This window comes from Dendrobates tinctorius, unplaced genomic scaffold, assembly GCF_039654945.1.
Source record: "Dendrobates tinctorius isolate UK_male_01 unplaced genomic scaffold, ASM3965494v1 ptg000022l, whole genome shotgun sequence".
Taxonomy (NCBI): domain Eukaryota; kingdom Metazoa; phylum Chordata; class Amphibia; order Anura; family Dendrobatidae; genus Dendrobates; species Dendrobates tinctorius.
The window spans coordinates 81391013-81416508 of NW_027361690.1; the positions used below are offsets into that span (position 1 = coordinate 81391013).

The 25496-nt window shown below is 46.3% G+C and overlaps 1 protein-coding gene across 10 annotated transcripts in view; it reads left to right on the forward strand.

Moving 5' to 3' along the window:
- MEF2A (myocyte enhancer factor 2A) overlaps positions 1-25496 on the forward strand; it is a 206480-nt gene that overhangs the window by 22257 nt on the left and 158727 nt on the right. Inside the window, exon 1 of one of the 10 annotated variants that reach the window (XM_073568784.1) lies at positions 25371-25493. The exons of 7 other annotated variants lie outside the window; for them this stretch is intronic. The gene's annotated coding sequence lies outside the window, so the exon portion shown is untranslated. Of the gene's footprint in view, positions 1-25370; positions 25494-25496 lie in introns of those variants that run through there. 2 more of the 10 variants (XM_073568785.1, XM_073568786.1) reach the window with 2 other exon arrangements.

Here is a 25496-nt window from a genome sequence, read left to right on the forward strand (position 1 = left end):
TGTCAGTGTGAGCGAGCCCAAAGACCTAAGCTGCTTGGTCTCATGTCTGTCTGCAGAATGGAGCCAAACCCCTGTGTGGTCCAGGCATGACTAAAGACTTTGGAAATCCCAGATATGTGGACAATAATATGAAATGATGAAAACCGTACAAGAATAGTAAGCTATGGGACTTACACCATACATGCTTACTTATTAAAATGGCTGCTTGTATGTTGTTGCTCCCATCCAGCCCTCTTAGAATGCCATCTACTACATGTAGAAAAATTGCTAGTCTTTCAAGAAACTTTTCCTATAATGACATGCAGCAGAGACTACCTCGACACATTGAACCTTTCATTTCCCATCAGATATGTATCGTAAATACTTTTTAAAAGAAAAAAAATAGCCAAAACAGATACAAGTATTTACCATAGAAATGAATTGGGAAGTTTTCAAAACGTTTTTGCCAAACATTTTGAACATTATCTGCTAAAACGTAAAACAACAAAAAAAACAAAGTGTAAGTGTAGCCTAAAAGTGATATTCTCAATGTGGATATTTATCACACAACCTGTGGGGCATGCTCCTATCTCCACAACAGGGGTCTGGTGAGGTAGAGGAGGTATTCAATGCAGAGAATTAAAGGGTTATTTCCCACTACTTAGATGGGTAAAATTGAAAGGTGTTGTAAAACAAGGAACCTTACAATTTATTTGTTTTAAAATAAGTTTTTTTCCTTCATTGTAATGTTTACCTCTAATGGCTTAGGGCAAGACTGTCCAGTGCTTACAGGTTCTTTCCAATAGACCTTGTAAGACACTGCAGGGAAGTGCATTGAGCAGCAGGGTGGTTTGCTGGTAAATAAAGGGGGGGGGGGAATCTTTTAAATCTTCTGCCTGAGCGAGTGTGAACGAGCTGAGTGTGACCTGAGTGTAAAGGCCCCGTCTCACTAAGCGATCTCGGCAGCGAGATCGCTGCTGAGTCACAACTTTTGTGACGTAACAGAGATCTCACCAGCGAGATCGCTGTGTGTGACAGCGATCAGCGAGCGGCCCCCCTGCCGGTATCGCTGATCGCAGGAAGAAACCTCTGGACATTTCTTTGGTCGCTGGTCTCCCGCTGGCCAGCACGCATCGCTGCGTGTGACAGGCGGGAGACCAGCGATCAGGTGTAAAAAATAATTAAAAAAATAGTTATTCTCACCTTCCGACGTCGCGTTCAGCCATCCCGCCTCGTCGCGTTCAGCCATCCCGCCTCTCTCCACACTCCGGTCCCAGTGATCCTTTGCACGAATGACCGCGAGATGTCACGGTCTCGCGGGATAACAAAGTCTCGTGGTCATTCGTGCAAAGGATCACTGGGACCGGAGCGTCGAGAGAGGCAGGATGGCTGAACGCGACGTCGGAAGGTGAGAATAACTATATTTTTTATTTTGATTCTATTTTTTACTGGGATGGCAAGCGATGCCGGGCGCTCGGCATCGCTGTGCTGATCGCTGGTGAAGCTGTCTGTGTGACAGCTCACCAGCGATCACATAGCGACTTACCAGCGATCCTGACACCTTGATATCGGTGTCGGGATCGCTGGTAAGTCGCTTAGTGTGACGGGGCCTTAAGTGCGAACTGTGGTAAGTGTGTGACTTGTGATTCAGTGAGTTTGGATCCAGGGAGTTTCCAAGGAAGGTATTACTGTTATATTTTATTAATACTCTTTATTTATTTTTGCTTACCTTTTCTGTCTGGTGCAATCCCCATTAGGATGTGCTCCACTATTGCCAATGCCAGCCAGTGCACGTCTTGCTGCATGTATGAAATCCTTGAACAGCCGGTCGAGGGTGCATACTGCTGTGCGAGATGTGAGCATGTTGTGCATTTGAAAGCCCAGATACTGGATCTAAATGTGCAGCTGACAACACTGAGATCCATAGACAATATGGAAAGGCGTCTTCTGCTCACTGAGCAGACGCTCAGTGGGATAGATGAGGGGGGGATGCTAGGTTGGAGCTGCAGGACAGTGAAGCAGCTAGCTGGGTGACAGAAGGCGGGGTAGAGGGAAGAGCACCAGGGAGGCTAGTCCTGATATGACACACCCCAATAAGTTTGCTAAGTTGGCAGATGAGAGGGGTGTCAGTACAGGGGTAGCACTGCTGCAGCAAGGCATGTCCTCTGAAAGCCGGAGGAGTGTCTGCTCCAGTAAGGGGGGAAATAGGAGAGCAGGGCAGGCCAGACAGGTGCTGGTAGTGGGGGACTCAATTATTAGGGGAACAGGGCAATCTGTCACAAAGACAGGGATCGTTGAACGGTGTGCTGCCTTCCTCGCGCTCGAGTCTGACACATCGCTGATCGGGTTGACAGATTACTGGGAGGGGCTGGTGAGGACTCAGCGATCATGGTGCACATTGGCACAAATGACAAAGTTAGAGGTAGGTGGAAGGTCCTTAAAGATGATTTCAGGGAATTAGGCTGCAAGCTTAAAGCAAGGACCTCCAAGGTGATATTTTCGGAAATACTTCCTGTGCCATGCCAGAGAGGCAACGGGAGATTAGGGAGGTTAATAAGTGGCTCAGGAATTGGTGTAGGAAGGAGGGGTTTGGGTTCCTGGAGAACTGGGCCGATTTCTCAGTTGGCTACAGGTTCTACGCTAGGGACAGGCTGCACCTCAATGGGGAGGATGCAGCTGTGCTGGGGGAGAAAATGGCTGGAAGGTTGGAGGAGTGTTTAAACTAGGTACTGGGGGGGAGGGAGGGTATTCATTTTATAGGAGGGGAAGACAGTGCAGATAGAGACCTGGGCACAAATAATGAAATTGGGGGGTGGGGTTAGAACAGTTAATAATTTAAGAAAGAATAGAGGTACAGAGAGATACATAAAGTGCATGTATACTAATGCCAGAAGCCTCGCCAACAAAATGGAGGAATTGGAGTTAATGTTGTTGGAACATAATTATGACACGGTGGGGATATGAGAGCCATGACTGGGCGGTTAATTTACAGGGCTATAGTCTGTTCAGAAATGAACGTACAAATAAGCGGGGGAAGGCGTGTGTTTATATTAAAATCATCCTTAAAACCCATCCTGTGTGATAATATATATGAATCTAATGAAAATGTAGAGTCCCTGTGGGTAGAGATAAGGGGAGGGGGGGAAAATAATAAATTACTGATAGGGGTTTGTTATAAGTCTCCAAAAATAATGAAAGCAACAGAGAATATTCTCATCAAGCAAATAGATGAAGCTGCGACTCAAGGAGAAGTCATTATTATGGGGGACTTCAACTACCCTGAAATACATTGGGGAACCAAAACCTGCAGTTCCAGCAAAGGTAATAGGTTTTTGACAACTATGAGAGACAATTACCTTTCACAACTGGTTCAGGACCCAACAAGAGGGGGGGCACTGCTAGACCTAATAGTAACCAACAGGCCAGACCGCATATCAAATATAAGGGTTGAGGGTCACTTGGGTAATAGTGATCACAAAATAATAAGCTATCAGGTGTACTTTAATAAGATGTGTAGTAGAGGGGTAACTAGGACACTAAACTTCAGGAAAGCAAATTTCCAAAGGATGAGAGATGATCTTGGTGCAATTAACTAAGACGATATCCTGAGACATAAAAATACACAAAGAAAATGGGAGACGTTTATTAGCATCCTGAATCAAAAAAACGGGGGCACCACCGAAAGGTCTAGAGAGGAATCCAACCCTGGCCTACACAACAATGTAACAATATAAGAAAAGAAAAACACACACAGGGGATCACCCAAGGCAGGAATTAGCATAAAATTATACAAACTTTATTGACATAGAACAAGCAAAAAAACATTAAAAATAGTCACACATGTGACATACAGACAAATCACACTAGACTCCTAATAGAGCCAACTACCTGTAGCAAAAAATACTCCACAAAATACCAATATGAGTGGAAGCCCTAGAACCATATAAACAGCATATCGAAATATGGTAGGTGTGGACCATCAATATAATCAGTGCATAACCTATGTAGAGAATATAGAATATGGAATTGACCCACACACAAATACATATGAAAAAAAATAGTTCAAGACCTAATAAAGCATAGCTGAAGTTGGGAACTAGAGGTCACCATGAGTAGGGCACACAAATAATATAGATAATAAAAAGAAAACATCCAATGGAACTGTGTTACCTAGGAGCAGCTTATCCATATGCGTTGCATAAGTGTCAGGGATGACAGGCTTAAATGGCCAGCCACCAGAATATAATGGACCAAGTCCAACAGCGGACATGGAGCACTAGAAGCCCACAATATGACCAAGTGGTAATGGGTACATAAGGATAAAAAGGGCTAAAATAGCCATTTTGCTACAGGTAGTTGGCTCTATTATGAGTCTAGTGTGTCTTTGTCTGTATGTCACATGTGTGACTTTTTAATGTTTTTAATGTTTTTTTGCTTGTTCTTTCTGTGTCAATAAAGTTTGTATAATTTTCTGCTAATTCCTGCCTTGGGTGATCCCCTGTGTGTGGCCTATTTCTTTTTTCTTTTCTTATATTTTTGGCGAGCGTCGGCTTATTCTGAGTCGTTTTTCTTGAATGAGTGGACCCTCTGGGACGTGGCACCCACCCACCTAGGGCGAGCTAACCTAGTGAGAAGCCACCCCCTATACAGGGAGTGTCAGGGGCAGGGCCAAGGGGTTGAGCCACCATGGCAGCTGGACCAGATGGCCGACTCAGGGAAACAAGACAAGGCGAGACAAGACGTTAGTTCAAAGTATGTTCATTAAGGAACAATTCAGGGTCAAACAGGTACCAAACATAAACACACTGGAAACACATAGCAAGGTGCGTGCAAGGGCATGCCAAAGTCCAAGGCATGGTTCGTGCAAGATGGTAGGCAGAGGCACGATGACGTCAGACTCCGGACAGCAAGCGAAGATCAACCGGGACATCAGGTTCTATGGCTCTGATGGTCGATCAGCAGGATCCGGGCATCCGGTAATTCAGACCAGGGTTCTATGCAAGGAGACAAGACAAAGTTAGAGACATGATGCGTGTCAAGGAACACGCCGGTGTTCAAGACAGGGTGCGTGCCCGAAGACACGCCAGGATCCAAGAAAGGGTACGGTGGCAACGGAATCCGGAGTGCTGGCATCGACCGACAGGGTCCAGGAATCAGGCTGCGGAAGTCAGCTTCGGACACCAGGCCGCAGTCATCTAGGTCCGGACCTCTGGCAGCGGTCGGCAGGTTACGGAATCCAGCAAGCAGGACAGGGTTCAAAGCAGAGCAAAGTAAGCAAAAGACTTGTGCAAGTGTAGCACGAAAACGCACAGTGCGAGAACCAGCGTGAGTGCAAGGGAGAACGGAAACCACGGCTGGAGCACCGGCAGGCGGTACCGGCGGGTGGCACAGGCAGGCGGGCACTAGAGGTGGCACGGCTGAGGCACACACAGGCGGTAACCACTATAGCACTGGACGGCGGGCACGGCTGAGGCACACAGGCGGGCACGACAGGAGCGGCATGGCTGAGGCGCAATGGGCGACCAGGCGCGTGCAAGAGGGCACGGAGCCACAAGGCAGGGCTAGGCAAAGGTACAGGACAGACGCGTGCGAGACAGCACGGCAAAGCCTAGTAAGAGAGGTGCAAGAGTGCACGAAATATCAGGGACAAGGCATAGAGTACGAGGCAGAGTCCTGCGCATGCAGAGGGCATGCCAGGGGCAAAGTACAAGGCGAGACTTGCGTGTGCTGAGGGGCACGCCAGGGACAGGTTCAAAGTGAGGCCTGCACGTGTAGAGAGACATGCCAGGGACAGGGTACACGAAGCAGCAAGGTAAGACACCAGGCTGAGCTTAGGCAGAATACGGAACCAGGAACGGAGGCATAGGCAGAAAGACGGAGCAGGAACAGCGCTAGCAGCGGAGCGTAGGCCGAAGCCCAGAGCCAGGCCAAGGCACAGCCTTGGGACTAGACATGGAAAAGAGCACAAAAGTAAACGAGGAGGAATAGTGCGTGTGCCAGGGAGCACTACAGAGCACCATAGGAGAGAGCGAGGCAGAACCAGCAAAGACAGAGACCATAGGGAGGAACAAGGCAGAGCAAGGTAAGGTACGGAACAAGGAACGGAAGCTAGACTGAAGCACAGAACGGAATAAGAGCAGACAAACATAAGACATGGCACGAGACAAGAGACGGAGTACAAGCACAGAGCGTGTGCAGAGACACATTACAGGGCAGAGTGCAGGGGCACAGAATAGAGGGAGCGACCCAGCAGACCCAGCAGCAATGCAGGGAAGCAACACAATACTCAGGCCCCGACCATAGGGAGGGGCAGTCTGATATAGGGCATTGGCACCTCCACTTCCGGGTCAGGACCAGGGGAGAACTTCCGGTTCAGATCCTCAGGATAACAGAGAGCAGTCACATGATCAGAAGTTTCAGACATGCAGAGATTATTGCAGAACCGGACAGTGCTGGATCCTAGGAATGGTCACATGATCAGGGGTTTCAGACATGCAGAGATGATTGCAGAAGGCAGAGCAAAAACGCAGGCATCTAGCAGCCCAACAGTCACAAGGTAAGTGTGCACAATGCACCAGAGATCACGCAGGATAGCAGACTTGATATGCACGTGCACATCGCTCCAGGGGTTCTTGAGGCAAAACAGACATGGCGGACATGACAATATTGTTTATTAGCATCCTGAATAGGACCTGTGCACAAGATATACCGTATGGGAATAAACATGTTAGAAATAGGAGGAAACCACTATGGTTAAATAGAGCTGTAAGGGGCAGGGGAAGAGTCTTGAGGAGATCATTTGCATATTCCCAGTGCCTTCTGGGATAAGTGAAGAGTCTCCGCGAGCTCTACGATCACTGGGTTTTGGCCGTTGCAGCTGAAAAGAGGAAATCGGAAAACCAGGGGAAGAGTCTTGAGGAGATCATTTGCATATTCCCAGTGCCTTCTGGGATAAGTGAAGAGTCTCCGCGAGCTCTACGATCACTGGGTTTTGGCCGTTGCAGCTGAAAAGAGGAAATCGGAAAACCAGGGGAAGAGTCTTGAGGAGATCATTTGCATATTCCCAGTGCCTTCTGGGATAAGTGAAGAGTCTCCGCGAGCTCTACGATCACTGGGTTTTGGCCGTTGCAGCTGAAAAGAGGAAATCGGAAAACCAGGGGAAGAGTCTTGAGGAGATCATTTGCATATTCCCAGTGCCTTCTGGGATAAGTGAAGTCTCCGCGAGCTCTACGATCACTGGGTTTTGGCCGTTGCAGCTGAAAAGAGGAAATCGGAAAACCAGGGGAAGAGTCTTGAGGAGATCATTTGCATATTCCCAGTGCCTTCTGGGATAAGTGAAGAGTCTCCGCGAGCTCTACGATCACTGGGTTTTGGCCGTTGCAGCTGAAAAGAGGAAATCGGAAAACCAGGGGAGGAGTCTTGAGGAGATCATTTGCATATTCCCAGTGCCTTCTGGGATAAGTGAAGAGTCTCCGCGAGCTCTACGATCACTGGGTTTTGGCCGTTGCAGCTGAAAAGAGGAAATCGGAAAACCAGGGGAAGAGTCTTGAGGAGATCATTTGCATATTCCCAGTGCCTTCTGGGATAAGTGAAGAGTCTCCGCGAGCTCTACGATCACTGGGTTTTGGCCGTTGCAGCTGAAAAGAGGAAATCGGAAAACCAGGGGAAGAGTCTTGAGGAGATCATTTGCATATTCCCAGTGCCTTCTGGGATAAGTGAAGAGTCTCCGCGAGCTCTACGATCACTGGGTTTTGGCCGTTGCAGCTGAAAAGAGGAAATCGGAAAACCAGGGGAAGAGTCTTGAGGAGATCATTTGCATATTCCCAGTGCCTTCTGGGATAAGTGAAGAGTCTCCGCGAGCTCTACGATCACTGGGTTTTGGCCGTTGCAGCTGAAAAGAGGAAATCGGAAAAATCGGAATTTTGGCTCATCTTTCATCGTTTTTAAGAAATCTCAAGATGGAAGAGGCCAGGAGCCATTTGGTGAGCTGCATTTCTTGCTACATGTTCACAGACTTACCAGTGGAAAAGCCAAATTTCACATGCCACAAATGCAAGCTTGTGTCCCTGTTGGAGGAAAAGTTGCAAAATCTCGAAGAGAGGTTGGCTACGTTGAAGATCATTAAGGAAGGTGAAGAGTTCTTGGACAGAGCAGAATTATCTCTTCATGTTACAGAAAGAGAAGAAATTCGAAGTGCACCTGAAGAAACAGAGGAATGGAGACATGTGACCCAGAGAAGCAGGAGGATCAGGAGGCAGTCAGCACCCATACTGCTCAGAAACCAGTACCAGGCTCTCACGCAGGAAAACGATGAAGAAATACATCAGGATAAGACTTTGCCAACAAACAGCAACCTTGTACGCCTTCAGAGTCCTCCTGGATGGAGAAAGAAAAATGTTGTGAAGAAGAAACGGAGAGTGGTGGTCATGGGGGATTCCCTGTTGAGAGGAACAGAGGCCGCTATCTGCAGACCGGATATAACTTCAAGAGAAATGTGCTGTCTTCCAGGTGCAAAAATTAAAGATGTGTCTGACAGGATATCAGGACTCTCCAGACCTACAGATGACTACCCATTCCTGCTACTACATGTGGGGACAAATGACACCGCAAGAAACAACCTGGAAACCATCTGCAGAGACTTTGAAGACTTAGGCAAGAAAGTGAAAGAACTGGGAGCGCAGGTGGTCTTCTCTTCCATCCTCCCAGTGGATGGCCATGGAACAAGGAGGTGGAATAAGATTCTGCAGGTGAACAACTGGCTACGTCGATGGTGCCGTCAGCAACGATTTGGATTTCTGGATCACGGAGTGAACTACTTATACGATGGACTACTTGCTAGAGATGGGGTGCACCTTACGAAGACTGGAAAGCATGTATTTGGAAGTCGCCTTGCTACACTTGTAAGGAGAGCTTTAAACTAGAACAACATGGGAAGGGAAGCAAAAGACCAGAAAAAGCCATACACCTGACAAATGCTATTGAGAACTCTGCTAATAGAAGTGGAAAGGAAGAACAAAGACGAAAGAATCTAATTAATAAAAATATTGGAGAAAGAGAAACCAATCACAAACTAAAATGTTTCTATACTAATGCACAAAGCATGGGCAACAAACAAGGAGAATTGGAACTACTAACACAGGAAAAGAAATATGATGTCATTGGAATCACTGAAACTTGGTGGGACGATACACATGATTGGAATACAAGACTAGAAGGATACAACTTATTTGCAAGAAACAGACTTGATAAACGAGGAGGAGGTGTTGCATTGTATGTTAGAAACGCGTATATCTGCACAGAGATTGAAGCTTCAGAGACTGGGAGTTCTGTGGAAACTGTTTGGGTAAGAATACAAGGACAGAACAATGGAAAGGACACCATTGTAGGCATTTACTACAGGCCGCCTGTGCAAGCTGAAGATATGGATGAACTCTTTATGCATCAAATGGCCAAGTTCTCCAAAAAATATGACATAGTTGTCATGGGAGATTTCAACTATCCAGACATTTGTTGGGAATCTCTCTCAGGCAAAACTAACAGGTCAAGGAAATTCTTATCCTCTCTTGCTGACAACTTTATCTTCCAAAAGGTAGGGGAGAAAACAAGGGGAACTGCTACCTTGGATCTAATCCTTATAAACAGGGAGGAAATGGTTGAGGAGGTAAAAGTGGCTGGAACCCTAGGAGGTAGCGACCATGCTATTTTAGAATTTTGGATAACTAGAGGCGGAAGACCTGTGAAGACTCAGACGTCAAGGTTAGATTTCAGAAAGGCAGATTTTAAGGGATTCAGAAAGATAATTGGAGGGATCCAATGGCTGGATATCCTTAAAGACAAAAATGTCCAGGAAGGATGGGAAATCTTGAAAAATGAAATTCTCAAAGCACAGTTGTTAACAATTCCGAAAAGAGGGAAGAATAGGAAGCATTTAAGGAAACCAGGATGGGTGAACACAGAACTAAAGCACATGCTAAAAAGGAAGAAAAAAATGTTTATAAAATGGAAAGAGGGAGGCATATCTAAAGAAGAATATAATGCTGTCTGCAGAATCTGCAGGGCACAAATCAGATTATCTAAAGCTGAAAATGAATTGAGGCTTGCAAGAGATGTCAAAAGCAATAATAAAGGATTTTGGTGATATGTCAAAAGTAAAAGAAAAGTCAAAGATGCTATAGGATTTCTACAGGATGAAAATGATGAAATGGTAAGACAGGATGTTGAGAAGGCTGAACTTTTAAATTCCTATTTTGCATCTGTTTTCTCTCAGAAAGGAAATGTAACACCAACTGTTATTCACTGTCCTATTAAGGGAATAGAAGAATCCAGGATATCTATAAACAGAAAGATAGTGAGGAAACACTTAGCTAACCTAAATGAATTCAAGTCTCCAGGTCCAGATGAATTACACCCCAGAGTACTGAAGGAGATAGCAGAAGAAATTTCTGAACCACTCTCCATAATCTTTGAAAATTCTTGGAGAACAGGAGAAGTGCCAGAAGACTGGAGAAGAGCAAATGTTGTTCCTATCTTCAAAAAGGGGAAGAAGGTGGACCCAGGCAACTATAGGCCGGTGAGTCTGACTTCTATACCAGGAAAGATCTTTGAACAAATTATTAAACAACATGTATGTCAATACCTGGATAAGAATGAAGTGATCAAACAGAGTCAGCATGGGTTTGTAACTAATAAGTCATGTCAGACTAACTTAATTTCCTTCTATGACGGTATCACTGATTGGGTGGATCAAGGAAATGCTGTAGATATAGTATATCTTGACTTCAGCAAAGCATTTGACAAAGTCTCTCATACAATCCTTATTGAAAAAATGACTAAGTATGGAATGGACAAGGCAACTGTTAGGTGGATTCATAGCTGGCTTAGTGATCGGACCCAAAGAGTGGTCGTAAATGGCTGCACATCCAGTTGGAAGAATGTCTCAAGTGGGGTACCACAGGGCTCTGTCCTGGGCCCTCTATTGTTCAACATCTTTATCAACGATTTAGATGAAGGAATTGAGGGTAAACTGATTAAATTTGCTGATGACACAAAGCTAGGAGGGATAGCTAATACTAGAGAAGAGAGAGAGAGGATTCAAAAAGATTTAAATAAACTGGAGAAGTGGGCAGTAACTAACAGAATGGTTTTTAACAGGGAGAAATGCAAAGTACTACATCTGGGCAATAAAAATGAAAAAAGCATATACAGAATGGGAGGAATAGGGCTAAGTGACAGCACATGTGAAAAAGACTTGGGTATACTAATAGATCACAGACTGAACATGAGTCAACAGTGTGATGCAGCAGCAAAAAAGGCAAATGCAGTTCTAGGATGTATTAACAGAAGCATACAGTCTAGATCACGTGAAGTCATTATTTCCCTCTACTCCTCTTTGGTCAGACCTCATCTGGAATATTGTGTCCAGTTTTGGGCACCACATTTTAAAAAAGACATCAACAAACTGGAGCAAGTTCAGAAAAGAGCGACCAGAATGGTGACCGGTCTGCAAACCCTGTCTTATGAGGAAAGGTTGCAGGATTTGGGAATGTTTAGTTTGCAAAAGAGAAGACTGAGAGGAGACTTAATTGCTGTCTACAAATATCTAAAGGGCTGTCACATTGTAGAAGGATCAACTTTATTCTCATTTGCACAAGGAAAGACTAGAAGCAATGGGATGAAACTGAATGGGAGGAGACACAGATTAGATATTAGAAAAAACTTTTTGACAGTTAGAGTGATCAATGAGTGGAACAGGCTGCCACGAGAAGTGGTGAGTTCTCCTTCAATGGAAGTCTTCAAACAGAGGCTGGACAGACATCTGACTGGGATGATTTAGCGAATCCTGCTTTGAGCAGGGGGTTGGACCAGATGGCCCAGGAGGTCCCTTCCAACTCTACGATTCTATGATTCTATGATTCTAAGGGGCGCAATAAGCGACAAAAAGAAAGCATTTAGAGAATTAAAGCAAGTAGGTAGTGATGAGGCATTAAATAAATACTGAAAATTAAATAAATTCTGTAAAAAGCAAATCAAGACAGCAAAGATTGAGACAGAGAGACTCATTGCCAGAGAAAGTAAAAATAATCCCAAAATATTCTTTAACTACATAAATAGTAAGAAACTAAAAAATGATAGTGTTGGACCCCTTAAAAATAGTCTGGGTGAAATAGTGGATGAGGAAAAAGCCAATATGCTAAATGACTTTTTTCAACTGTATTTACAGAAGAAAATCCCATGACGGGATAGCATGATCAGTGATAAAAATTCTCCATTAAATATCACCTGCTTAACCCAGCAGGAAGTACGGCGGCGTCTAAAAATCACTAAAATTGACAAATCCCCGGGCCTGGATGGCATACACCCCCGAGTACTGCAGGAATTAAGTACAGTCATAGATAGACCATTATTTTTAATCTTTAAAGATTCCATATTAACAGGGTCTGTGTGAGGCTTGGTAGACTCCAAGGGGTGAACCCTCAGGACCGCGATGACGAACCTGCCCCCATGCGAGCTGGCCAGGTGTACCACCCCCTATACAGGGAGTGTTAGGGGCAGGCCCGGGGGGGGAGACTATTGCTGTGGAAGCTGATACCTGGGGACGGCTGGAGGAGGAGTCAGATGGACACTGGGCTGGAAGACAGACGGGGAAACTGGAAACCACAGGGGAGACTGCTGCAGGACTGGATGGAGAGAAGGGCAGGAGGCACAGGAGCAGGCAGGAACGGTTAGGGATGGCACACACGGGTGAAGACAGGAACAGACTGGAACGGCGGACTCTGGAAGGAAATACAAAGGAAGTCACCAGGAGAGACAAGACAGGGCAATAGGCACAAGGCAGGGCGCTAGGCAGAATACGAAGGGGTAAGCAGGAGAGAGTGGACCCGGAATCAGTCGTGGAACACAATTGATAAACGGGCAGCAAGCAGGGGGCGAAGCTACCTTATATAGGGTGTGAAGCAGGACTTCCGGGTCAGGGTCCTCCAGGGTCACAGAGGAAATGTGATAGAGTGGTTCAGCCTGTGCTGTAGTCTATGGTGCGAGGTGCGCATGCGCACCCGACGGAGCATAGAGGCTGACCGCGGGACAAGAAGCAGGGAAGCAGGAAGACGCGCCCCCGCCGCGGCAGCACGCCGGGAGCGGTGAGCGCGCCAGGGTATCGCGGGCGGCGCGGGCACCAGAGCGGAGGCAGAGACTGCAGGAGCCGTGGCCGCAGCGATGGCGGAGGCAGCGGGAGCTGAGACAGCGGCGGCGGTAAGCGTGACAGTGCCCTCCTCTCTTATGACCAGAAAGGAACTTTGCTAGAATTTGAGGGGCCTTAATGTTCTCCCGGGGTTCCCAAGATCTCTCCTCTGGGCCAAAACCTTTCCAATCAATTAAGAAGCGGGTCTTACCTCTAGATCTTTTCATAGCAAGAATGTCTTTAACTTCAAAGACATCCTGTGCGGAAACGGGTGAAGGTGAGCGACCAGTAGAAGCGAGGAACTGGTTAAGTACGACCGGTTTCAGGAGGGAAACGTGGAAGGAATTAGGAATTCGTAGCGAAGCGGAGAGTTTCAGCTTGTAGGCAACATCATTGATACGAGCTAAGACCTCAAAAGGACCGATGTACCGGGGGCCCAGTTTATACGAAGGGATCTTAAGACGGACAAATTTTGAGGATAGCCATACTTTATCCCCGGGGCGGTATGACTGGGAATCCAGGCGTCTCTTATCGGCATGTCTCTTGAACCTGTCTCGTGCTCGTTCAAGTGCGGTTTTGGTCTCCTGCCAGACCCTGGAGAACTTCTCGGTCAGAAGATCGGCTGCCGGCACACCCGAGACTGGGGGTACCGGCAGAGGTACACCAGGATGTTGCCCGTGGACAACAAAGAAGGGTGACTTGGAGGAGGATTTGCTGGTATGGTTGTTGTAGGCGAATTTAGCCCAAGAGAGCAAGCTGGACCAATCGTTCTGGTGGGCGTTGGAGAAATGTCTGAGATACTTTACAAGGATTTGATCAGTACGTTCCGCTTGACCGTTAGTTTGAGGATGGTAGGCGCAGGGAAAAGTCCAACGTTACTTCCATCAGCTTGCATAGAGCTCTCCAGAACCGCGAGGTGAACTGAACCCCTCTGTCCGAAACAATGTGCTTGGGGAAGCCGTGAATCCGAAAAACATGAGAGATAAAAGTTTTCGCCAACTCGGGGGCAGAAGGTAATCTGGGCAGAGAGCTGAAATGGGCCATCTTGGAGAAGCGATCCACGACCACCAAAATGACTGTGTGACCCGAAGATCCAGGCAGATCAGTAATAAAGTCCATCGCAATATGCTACCACGGAGCCGAGGGAACCGGAAGCGGGTGCAGGAGACCAGGGGATATGTGCCAAGGGACTTTGTTTTTGGCAAAGATGGACAGGAGGCGATAAAGCTTCGGACATCTTGAAGAATCATAGAATCATAGATGGGCCACCAATAAAAACGAGAGACGAGGCCGAGAGTTTTCTTGAGACCGACATGGCCTGCCAGCTTAGAGGCATGACCCCAATGTAGAACTCGCTTCCTATTGTTGTCTTGAATGAAAGTCTTACCCGGAGGTAAAGAAGTCAGACTAACAGGAGCGACCACGATGACCTTACTAGGATCCACAATATGCGATGGTTCCTCCTCGTTATCGGTGACCAGAAAGGACCAGGATAAGGCATCCGCTTTGAGGTTCTTATTGCCTGGACGGAAATGAAACTCTTAAGTCGAACCAGGTAAAGAACAACGACCACCTGGCCTGCTGGGGGTTAAGCCTTTGTGCTGACTGGATGTATGCTAGGTGGTCTGTGTAGATCTTGAGCGGATGTACAGCTCCTTCCAGAAGATACCGCCACTCCTCCAAAGCTAACTTGATGGCGAGCAGCTCTCTGTCACCGATGGCATAGTTTCTCTCCGAGGGGGGAGAATGTTTTAGAGAAGAAGCCGCAGGTGACCCACCGTCCGGAGGAGGATCTTTGAGAAAGGACTGCACCGGCTCCGGTGGCGGAGGCATCTACCTCAAGGGTGAATGGCTTGTTAGCTTCAGGACGGTGGAGTACGGGAGCCATAGCAAAGGCTTGCCTCAAGGTTCGGAAGGTGTTCTCGGCTTCAGGAGACCAGAGGTGAGGGTTGGCTCCCTTTCGGATCAAAACGGAGATAGGCGCGGTCAAAGAGGAAAAGTGTGGAATAAACTGTAGGTAATAATTAGCGAAACCCAGGAACCGCTGGATCGCCTTAACTCCCTGGGGACGCGGTCAGTTGAGTACGGCGGACACTTTTTTTCCCAGGTCCATGCATAAGCCAGAATCGGAAATGATGTAACCCAAGAACGGCTGGGATGACTGTTCGAAGGCGCATTTTTCAAGCTTGGCATAAAGATGATGCTCCCTCAGATGTAGTAAGACTTGGCAGACGTCTCTGCTGTGCGTAGTCAGATCCGGGGAAATACCAGGATGTCATCCAAGTACACCACTACGCAGGAGTAGAGTAGCTCTCGGAATATGTCATTGACAAACTCCTGGAACAATGCGGGGGCATTGCACAAGCCGAAGGGCATGACCGATACTCATAGGGTGTTGAAAGCGGTCTTCCACTCATCACCAGAGCGGTTACGGATCAGATTATAGGCCCCCCCCCCGAAGATCCGTGCTCCCCGTAAACGGTCAAACAGCTCCGGAATGAGAGGAAGGGGATATTTGTTTTTAATGGAGATATCATTGAGACCTCTGTAGTCAATGCAGGGACGGAGTGACCCATCCTTCTTGACGAAAAAGAAACCGGCTCCTGCGGGTTTGGACGACTTGCGAATGAAGCCTCTCACCAGATTCTCTTGGACGTGTTCGGTCATGGCCGGAGTCTCGGAGGGTGACAGCGGATAGATCCGACCTCGGGGTGGAGTGGCACCGGGGACGAGGTCGATGGCACAATCATGGGCGATGCGGAGGTAGGCTCTCTGCCTCCTTCTTGTTAAAGACATCCAAAAAGGCCCAGTAAGCAGAAGGTAAATCTGTAGACGCCAACGTTGAACACGAGGAATTTCTAGGCTGGACGGTGAGCAAACACTTATTGTGGCAAGACTGGCCCCAACGCAGAACGTCACCGGAGCGCCAGTCTAGGGTAGGCTTGTGTGTTCTTAGCCACGGAAGGCCCAAAAGGATGGTATGGGATAACGAAGACAGCACGTAGAAGACTATCCTCTCCCGGTGTAAGGCTCCAGTCTGAAGTTCCACCTCTTCGGTGACCAGTGTAACGGACCCCCGCAAGGGTTGGCCGTCGACTGAAGCAATCTCCCGAGGGGTCTCCAGGGATCTGACAGGGATCCGAAGTCTCTTAACCGCCTCGAACTGAATAAAGTTTCCGGCCACACCAGAATCTACATAAGCCCACTCAGAAAAACGTTTAGAACCTAGGTGCAAAAGGACGGAAAGGGTCAAGGGTAGAGAGGACTCACAGGTACCTAGGGAGACCTCTCTTACTTGTCCTAGGCGGAGGCGTTTCCCAGCCGCACAGGGCAGGAAGTGGGATGGACTCCCACAATAGAAGCAGAGGCCCTGTGCAACCCTATCTCTCCAGCGCTGCTCCACTGGCTTGAGTCCATCCACTTGCATGGGTTCCGGTGCGGGGGCTGCAGAAGCTCTCACAGAACGGGAGCGAGATGGACTACGGGTAAGAAGACCGACAGGAGGAAACTGGAAACCACAAGGGAGACTGCTGCAGGACTGAACGGAGAGAAGGGCAGGAGGCACAGGAGCAGGCAGGAACGGTTAGGGATGGCACACACGGGTGAAGACAGGAACAGACTGGAACAGCAGACTCTGGAAGGAAATACAAAGGAAGTCACCAGGAGAGACAAAGACAGGACAATAGGCACAAGGCAGGGCGCTAGGCAGAATACGAAGGGGTAAGCAGGAGAGAGTGGACCCGAAATCAGTCGTGGAACACAATTGATAAACAGGCAGCGAGCAGGGGGCGAAGCTACCTTATATAGGTATATAGGGTGTGAAGCAGGACTTCCAGGTCAGGGTCCTCCAGAGTAACGGAGGAAATGTGATAGAGCTGTTCAGCCTGTGCTGTAGTCTATGGTGCGAGATGCGCATGCGCACCCGACGGAGCACAGAGGCTGACAGCGGGATAGGAAGCAGGAAGACACGCGCTGGGAGCAGTGAGCACGCCAGGGTGTCGCGGGCGGCGCGGGCACCAGAGCGGAGGCAGAGGCTGCAGGAGCGGAGCCAGCGGCGGCAGTAAGTGTGACAGTCTGTACCACAGGACTGGCGTATAGCGAATGTGGTGCCAATATTCAAAAAGGGGACCAAAACTGAACTTGGAAATTATAGGCCAGTAAGTTTAACCTCAACTTTGTGTTAAATCCTGGAGGATTTTCTAAGAGATACTATACTGGAGTATCTGGAGAAGAATAACCTCATGACCCAATATCAACATGGGTTTACGAGGGATCGTTCCTGTCAGACTAATCTGATACGCTTTTATGAAGAGGTAAGTTCCGGACTGGACCAAGGGAATGCAGTGGACGTGGTGTACATGGATTTTCAAAAGCTTTTGATACAGTGCCACACGAAAGGTTGATATATAAAATGAGAACAATGGGGATAGGGGAAAATATGTGTAAGTGGGTTAAGAAGCTGGCTCAGGGATAGGAAACAAAGGGTGGTTATTAATGGAGCACACTCAGACTGGGTCACGGTTATCAGTGGGGTACCACAGGGGTCAGTATTGGGTCCGCTTCTTTTTAACATATTAATGACCTTGTAGGGGGCATAGAGAGTTGAATTTCAATATTTGCAGATGACACTAAACTCTGCAGGGTAATCAATATAGAGGAGGACAATTTTATATTACAGGAGGATTTATGTAAACTAGAAGCTTGGGCTGATAAATGGCAAATGAGCTTTATTGGGGATAAATGGAAGGTTATGCACTTGGGTAGAACAAACAAGATGTATAATTATGTGCTTAATTATAAAGCACTGGGCAAAACTGTCACTAAAAAAGACCTGGGTGTATGGGTGGACGACAAACTCACATTTAGTGGCCAGTGTCAGGCAGCTGCTGCAAAGGCAAATAAAATAATGGGATGCATTAAAAGAGGCATAGATGCTCATGAGGAGAACATAAATTTTACCTCTATAGAAGTCAATAGTGCGACCACACTTAGAATACTGTGTACAGTTCTGGTCTCCAGTGTATAAGAAAGACATAGCTGAACTGGAGCGGGTGCAGAGAAGAGCGACCAAGGTTATTAGGGAACTAGAGGGTCTGCAATACCAATACAGGTTATTACACTTGGGGTTATTTTAGTTTGGAAAATCGAAGGCTTCGGGGTGATCTTATTACAATGTATAAATATATGCGGGGACAGTACAAAGACCTTTCTAATGATCTTTTTACTCTTAGACCTGTGACGGGAACAAGGGGGCATCCTCTACGTCTGGAGGAAAGAAGGTTTAAGCATAATCAGACGTGGATTCTTTACTGTAAGAGCAGTGAGACTATGGAACTCTCTGCCACATGAGGTTGTAATGAGTTATTCCCTACTAAAGTTTAAGAAGGGACTGGATGCCTTTCTTGAAAAGTATAATATTACAGGTTATAAACACTAGTCTCCTTGATATTGCGTTGATCCAGGGAGCTAGTCTGATTGCTGTATGTGGAGTCGGGAAGGAATTTTTTTCCCCAATGTGAAGCTTACTGTTTACCACATGGGTTTTTTTTGCCTTCCTCTGGATCAACATGTTAGGATAGGATATGGGTTGAACTAGATGGACTTAGTCTTCCTTCAATCTTAATAACTATGTTACTGTGAAGCTGGCTGAGAACACTGGAGGAATGTCTTCAGTGTCGCTGCGGTTTGGATGCTACAGGGTCAAAGCTGCCCTGTATAGCACGATCAGGAGCTCACAGTTGTGGCCCGTGTCATGACCATCCTACAGCTTCAGACTGTCAATCAAACAGAAGTGCCTGCTCCTTATCAGTCATGGAGCCCAGAGGTTGGGGAGTGGAGTGCTCATGAATGGACTATCAATCATGGAGCCAGGAGGCTGGGGAGTGGTGTGCTCATGAATGGACTATCAATCATGGAGCCAGGAGGCTGGGGAGTGGTGTGCTCAGGAACTGACAAGATTGGAATAACCTATAATGGAGAGGGTCCACACATGTCCACTGCTATAAGAGATAAGCAAGCATGCTGTTTCCATGATTCCCATAGAAGAGAATGGGGAGCGCTTTGAAAGTGTAGTCACCTTTCCATCCATTCTTTGATTTGATGCAGTGCACTTCAGCAGGAAGAATGAGGGCTGGGGATCTCAAAGGTGAGATGTATGGCAGATCCTAGAAGTAAGAATGTCATGTAAGGCCCAAGCAGACTGTCTCCTAGAACGCTGTAGAATGCTTATAGGGCAGGAACAGGGCGAATACTTGTCATTGGTAATAAAAAGCAGCTCTCTGGGATTATAAAAAATGTAATCATTGTGTTGGTGTAGGGGCTGGTATCTCTGCGCAGTCCCATTCACTTGAATGTGCTGCAATATCAAAATCAGGTTTTTCTAATCTCTAATGATAAACCCCTTTAAAAATCAGTATATTGATAAAATCACGAATCACATTTAATTACATTCAATGTGAATGTATCCTAAGGTTACCGTTACACTTAGCGATGCACCAGCGATCCCGACAACGATATGTCGCTAAGTGGTCGCTAGTGAGCTGCCACACAGGCAGATCTCACCAGCGACATAGCAGTGGTCGGGGGTCGCTACTTACCTGTCAGATGAGGCGATCCTGACGTCGTCCCGCCCGCGTCCATGCGTCGCTCGTCGACGCCTCAGGAAGCCCAGCAGGAAGCGCCCGACGAGAAATGGCCCAGTCCGTTCTCGCGCGATCAGCGATTGACAGCGGGGGAGCCGGTCGGAGGTAAGTATCACACATAGCGATATCGCTAGCTATATCGCTGCTATGTCACAAAACCAGTGACGTTATAGCGATATTGCTAGCGATATCGCGATGTGTAACGGGCCCTTTAGCCAGTGTGTTTCTAGATAAGATTCCACTATTAACAGTCCACATGGCAAGTGTGAAAACTCTCATAGCCTGGAATACATGGGATTCCTCCTCGGTCAGGACACACGGGGACTGTTATCCTACAGTGCTGATGAGTCTTCTTTGTTGTTGCAGTTGTGAATGTTCATTGGTGTAGCACATTATTGGGGACACAAGGTATTTACAGTGGGGAGTTATACCACTTCTTTGTCTTGTGTGGCTTGGATATGGCTTCCTTTTGGGGCTATCAGGGTTATATTACTTTGAAGAAAACACCAGCTGCAATGTGGTCTGACTGAGAAGTGTTTGACCTCTGGTGATCTTGACTATGTTACTTTCTCCAAGTGTTCAAGGCACGTAATTCTTAAATGTCATTGCACTCTATGTATGGATTTTATTCTGACGTTCTAAAATTGCTGATGACCTCACCGTCTTTGCAAATGCAGCAAAGCTGGTTTTCTTCGAACACTATAGCCCAGATTCATGTTTTATTTTTTTTTTCTTATTTGCCTTGTAATTGTTGTTTTTTGCAACAATTTCTTCCAAATGGCGTATGTGGTTCATGAGTTTTTATGCAAAGTTAAAAATGGCTTATAATCTTGTCCTCATCCTTTTTACATTTTAGCACAAAAAACGTGTACATTTCTCAAAATAACGTAATAATTGCACATATATTCACTCCAGAGGGGAATGGTGTAAATATGCCACACATTTTGGGATGTTTAACAAAGTCGCAATTGATAAATCTTCAAAAAAGGTGCAAATGGAGAGATGAATATGGCACAATAGTAAGGGCATGAATGCCAAAACTCTACAACAAACAGATGCAAAGACAATAATGAATCTGGTCCAGTAGGGTGCACAGGAGTTGTCCCATGAACACAAAAAAAGTCCATATTCTTTTTTTAGGATATATGAAAATCATATAGGTTTTCCCTACTATGAGCAAGATTGGAGTGCTCCCTGTATTAGCGGGTTCTGTTTGGTGGACTCCATTCTCCATTGTATTACATGGATGGTCATTCATCTGAATCACTGCCATGCTACAATCTCTGTAGTGGGCAGAAAAAAGTAAAAATATGTAAATACACACTTTTATCAATCTTTTCAGCAGTCTTATGTATAGTTCGTTATTCTTTGTGAGAGCAAGGACCAATTTACTAATTCTTCACATGACTAAAAATAACAGAATCCCAGGTTTGTGTAAAAACAATTGTGGAATGTGTCAGTGGACTCCTTAGGTATAGCTGTATTCCTGTAGATATATGAAGGACCCTTTTTTTTTTTTTTATCCTTGCATTACCACATGTCTTAGGGCTCATGCAGACGTCTGTGGATCTCTGCCCGAACAAGGACCCAATGCACGGACTGGCCATGGGTTCCCTGACCTGAGTATGACATCCTCCTAGAAATATATATGATGCTATCAGGCTGCATTTTTTTAATTGTGTGTATAAAAACTAGTGAGTGTCTTTTACCTGCTTCATGGCTGTTAAACTGAATCTGTCACCAATTTTTTCGCATATAAGATGCGGCCACCGTCATCTGGGGCTTATCTACAGTATTCTATAATGCTGTAGACAAGCCCCCAATGTAACCTGAAAGATAAGAAAAACGAGATGGATTATACTCACCTGGGGGGCGGTCCGGTCCGATGGGTGTCGCGGTCCGGGTCCGGCGCCTCCCATCTTCTAGCGATTACGCTCTCTTCCTTCCCGTCGCGGCTCCGGCAAAGGCGTACTGCTCTGCTCTGAGGGCAGAGCAGAGTACTGCAGTGCGCAGGCGCCGGACCTCTCTGACCTTTCTCGGAGCCTGCGCACTGCAGTACTCTTCTCTGCCCTCAACAGGGCAGAGCAGTACGCCTGCGCCGGAGCCGCGGCAGACGTATAGAGGAGGACATCATCGCTAGAAGATGGGAGGCCCCGGACCGTGACACCCATCGGACCGGACTGCCCCACGGGTGAGTATAATATAACTCATTTTTCTTACCTTTCAGGTTACGTCAGGGGCTTATCTACAGCATTATAGACTGCTGTAGATAAGTCCCTGATGGCGGTGGCCGCATCTTATATGCGAAAAAATAGGTGACAGATTCCCTTTAAAAGAACCTCAAAACGACTGGTCGTATGCACAGCAAGTTGTTTTGACATTGCAGTGCATATTTTTATTCTTTTTAGCATTTTTTTAAATGCCTTTTCAGGTTGATTTCAGATAGAATCATTCTGAAAAGATGTTGTACGCACATACCCAAAATGACCTTTTTATTTCAGGTCGCACAGTTCTTTATATTTTCACTTTTAAGGTACCTTCCCTCAAGGTGAAAACTCAAATTCTGCCATGCTTTTTTTTTTTTTTTTGGTGTGAAACATCCACTACATTTTATAGTTCAAGCAAACATATGTTTTCCTAAAAATTAATGACCATTCCGCATTAAAAGACGCAGTTTTCGTGGGCCCCTTTAACATGTATCATGATTCATAGAAATATAGGTATAGTACAGTGCCAAAGATTTGTATAATGGGTACCACATAGTCCTCCGTACAGTATAATAGAGGAACCACCTTAGGATTAATTTCGGGAAGACCAAGGAATTGGTGGTGGACTTTCGCAAGGGAAAAAATCCACCAGTAGTGGTGAACATTCAGGGAAATGACATTGAGATAGCCGACACCTATAAGTACCTTGGTGTGATCCTCAATAATAAGCTTGACTGGGCCCATCACTTGGATGCAGTGTACAGGAAGGGCCACAGTAGGCTTTATCTGCTCAGAAGGCTGAGAGCCTTCGGAGTTAGGGGGGCACTCCTTGCATCCTTCTTCAACTCTGTTGTGGCATCAGTCATCTTCTTTGGTGTAGCGTGCTGGGGTAGTGGCATATCAACCAGGGACAGGAATAGGCTGGACAAACTGATTAGAAGGGCCAGCTCTGTCCTGGGATGCCCCCTTGATCCAGTTCAGGAATTAGGCGACAGGAGGATACTGGCCAAGGTGAGCTACATGGTGCAGAATGATTCCCATCCCATGCATGAGACCGTGGCAAAGATGTGCAGTACTGTCAGTGACCGGCTACTTCATCCTAAATGTGAGAGGGAGCACTATCGAAAGTCCTTTTTTCATGCTGCAGTTAGGCTGTATAACCAGCACTGTCCAAAATGGAGAACGACCGAAACAGTGAACTGATAGATCCAAAGTTGTGATAGTCCGGTTATATATATATATTTTTTTTTCCGTATATGTACCTACCTACTGTCAATGTAATGCCTTTATGCATCTGTATCTGTACTTGTTCCTGCCTTTCTGCTGTAATGCTCTGAATTTCCCCATGGTGGGACGATTAAAGGATTATCTTATCTTAATGGACAGTACGTCGTCCTCCGTACAGTATAATGGACACTACATAGACCTCTGTACAGTATAATGGACACTACATAGTCCTCCATACAGTATAATGGCACCACATGGTCTTCTGTACAGTATAATGGGCACCACATAGTCCTCCGTACAGTATTATTGCTCCATACAGAAAAATCGGTCCCATATATTGCTCCATACAGAATAATGGGCCCCATATCTTGCTCCATACAGAATAATGGGCCCCATATCTTGCTCCATACAGAATAATGGGCCCCATATCTTGCTCCATACAGAATAATGGGCCCCATATCTTGCTCCATACAGAACAATGGGCCCCATATCTTGCTCCATACAGAACAATGGGCCCCATATCTTGCTCCATACAGAACAATGGGCCCCATATCTTGCTCCATACAGAATAATGGGCCCCATATCTTGCTCCATACAGAATAATGGGCCCCATATCTTGCTCCATACAGAATAATGGGCCCCATATACTGCTCCATACAGTATATAATGGTCCCATACACTATATAATGACCCCATATCTTGCTGCATACAGAATAATGGGCCCCATATACTGCTCTATATAGTATATAATGGTCCCAAATTCTATATATTGGCCCCATATATTGCTCCATACAAAATAATGGGCCCCATATACTGCTCCATACAGTATATAATGGTCCCATACACTATATAATAACCCCATATATTGCTCCATATAGTATGTAATGGTCCCAAATAATTCTCCATACATAAAAAAATAAAACACTTACCTCTCCCCATTTCCCCACTGCTCCAGTCTCTTCGGAATAGTCTTGACTCTCTGCACTGCACAGAGGCCGCTCTGTAGTGACGTCATCACGCCCTCTGCCCTGAGACATCACAAAGTCAGAATATGCTGAAGAGACCAGAACAGCTGAGACCAGGGAGAAGTGAGTATTTAAGGGGCGCGGTGCCAGCGCTGGCATCACTACCCTAACGCTTAGGCCCCATTGTGTGCCAATGTCCCTGACGGCGAGTGGGGCCCCCTGTTCGTCCAGGGCCCCGGCATTTGCCTGGGTGTACTGGTTGGTGACACTGGCTCTGAAAAGACCCTTTGGACACATTTTGGTATTTGGTATGTTTTTATTTCCCCATAGAATTCTATGGAGAGCTTGAAAGGGAAATGTAAATAATTGTGTTTTTATGTGCAGAATTGTGGTCTTTCTGTATTAAAATTGCTGCACGCACACACAAAAAATGCATTAAGGGGGAACTGTATCCAAAATGTAGAACTACAATAAATTCTGCAGATGACTTTAGTGTATTTTGTTGCGAACACCTGCAGAAAAACAGCATATTTCGCCCAACATAAATTGAACAAAAAAAAAATCTGCCTCATATTTGGCCGACTCTCCTCCTCTTTGCTGGTCTTTACTACGCTATGTTGGAATATTTGTCCCATGTAATAATATTCTTTGTGGTTCTAGTTTGTGATTTGCAACACTTGGGACAACGTTCAGGAAGGTAGTAGATTGGTAGTAAAGCTGGCCATGTATAAAAAATCATTTTTGGCACATTCAGTGATATACAGTAATCTGATAAGCAGGATTTGATTTAACATTTATACCAAGATTGTTTAGTTCTTGTGTTATAGATGATGGGAATGATTCTTCACACAGACTCTGAACACTTTCACTACAATTAGACAGTTCTAGGTTTCGCAGCTTTTTATACTTTGTACCTTTCTTGTAGATTGATCTATTACTGATATGTACACAAAACAAAATTTGGAACGATCATATTTTTTTGGGTTAATTTTCTAAAAGAATGTAGACGCATCAAAAGGAATGCTTCAGGCCGACAACTTCCTACTTCCCAGCCTATCTTTGCTGATGCAGGTGAAATGAAAGCCGTCAGTCAGTGCTATCTCAGCTGTTACCGCCGACCATCAATATTCATTGCTTCAGCTGCTATTGCTCCTCAAATGGGAATCAGAGAGCGAGAGAGAAAAGGGGACGGCAGTGCACCGTGAGAAAGGCTGTCCTCTCCTCCCTGGGTGACAACTTCCAACACTTGGACCTTCTTGCAGGTCGGCTGGCAGGATCTCCCTCTGGGCACCGGTCTGTA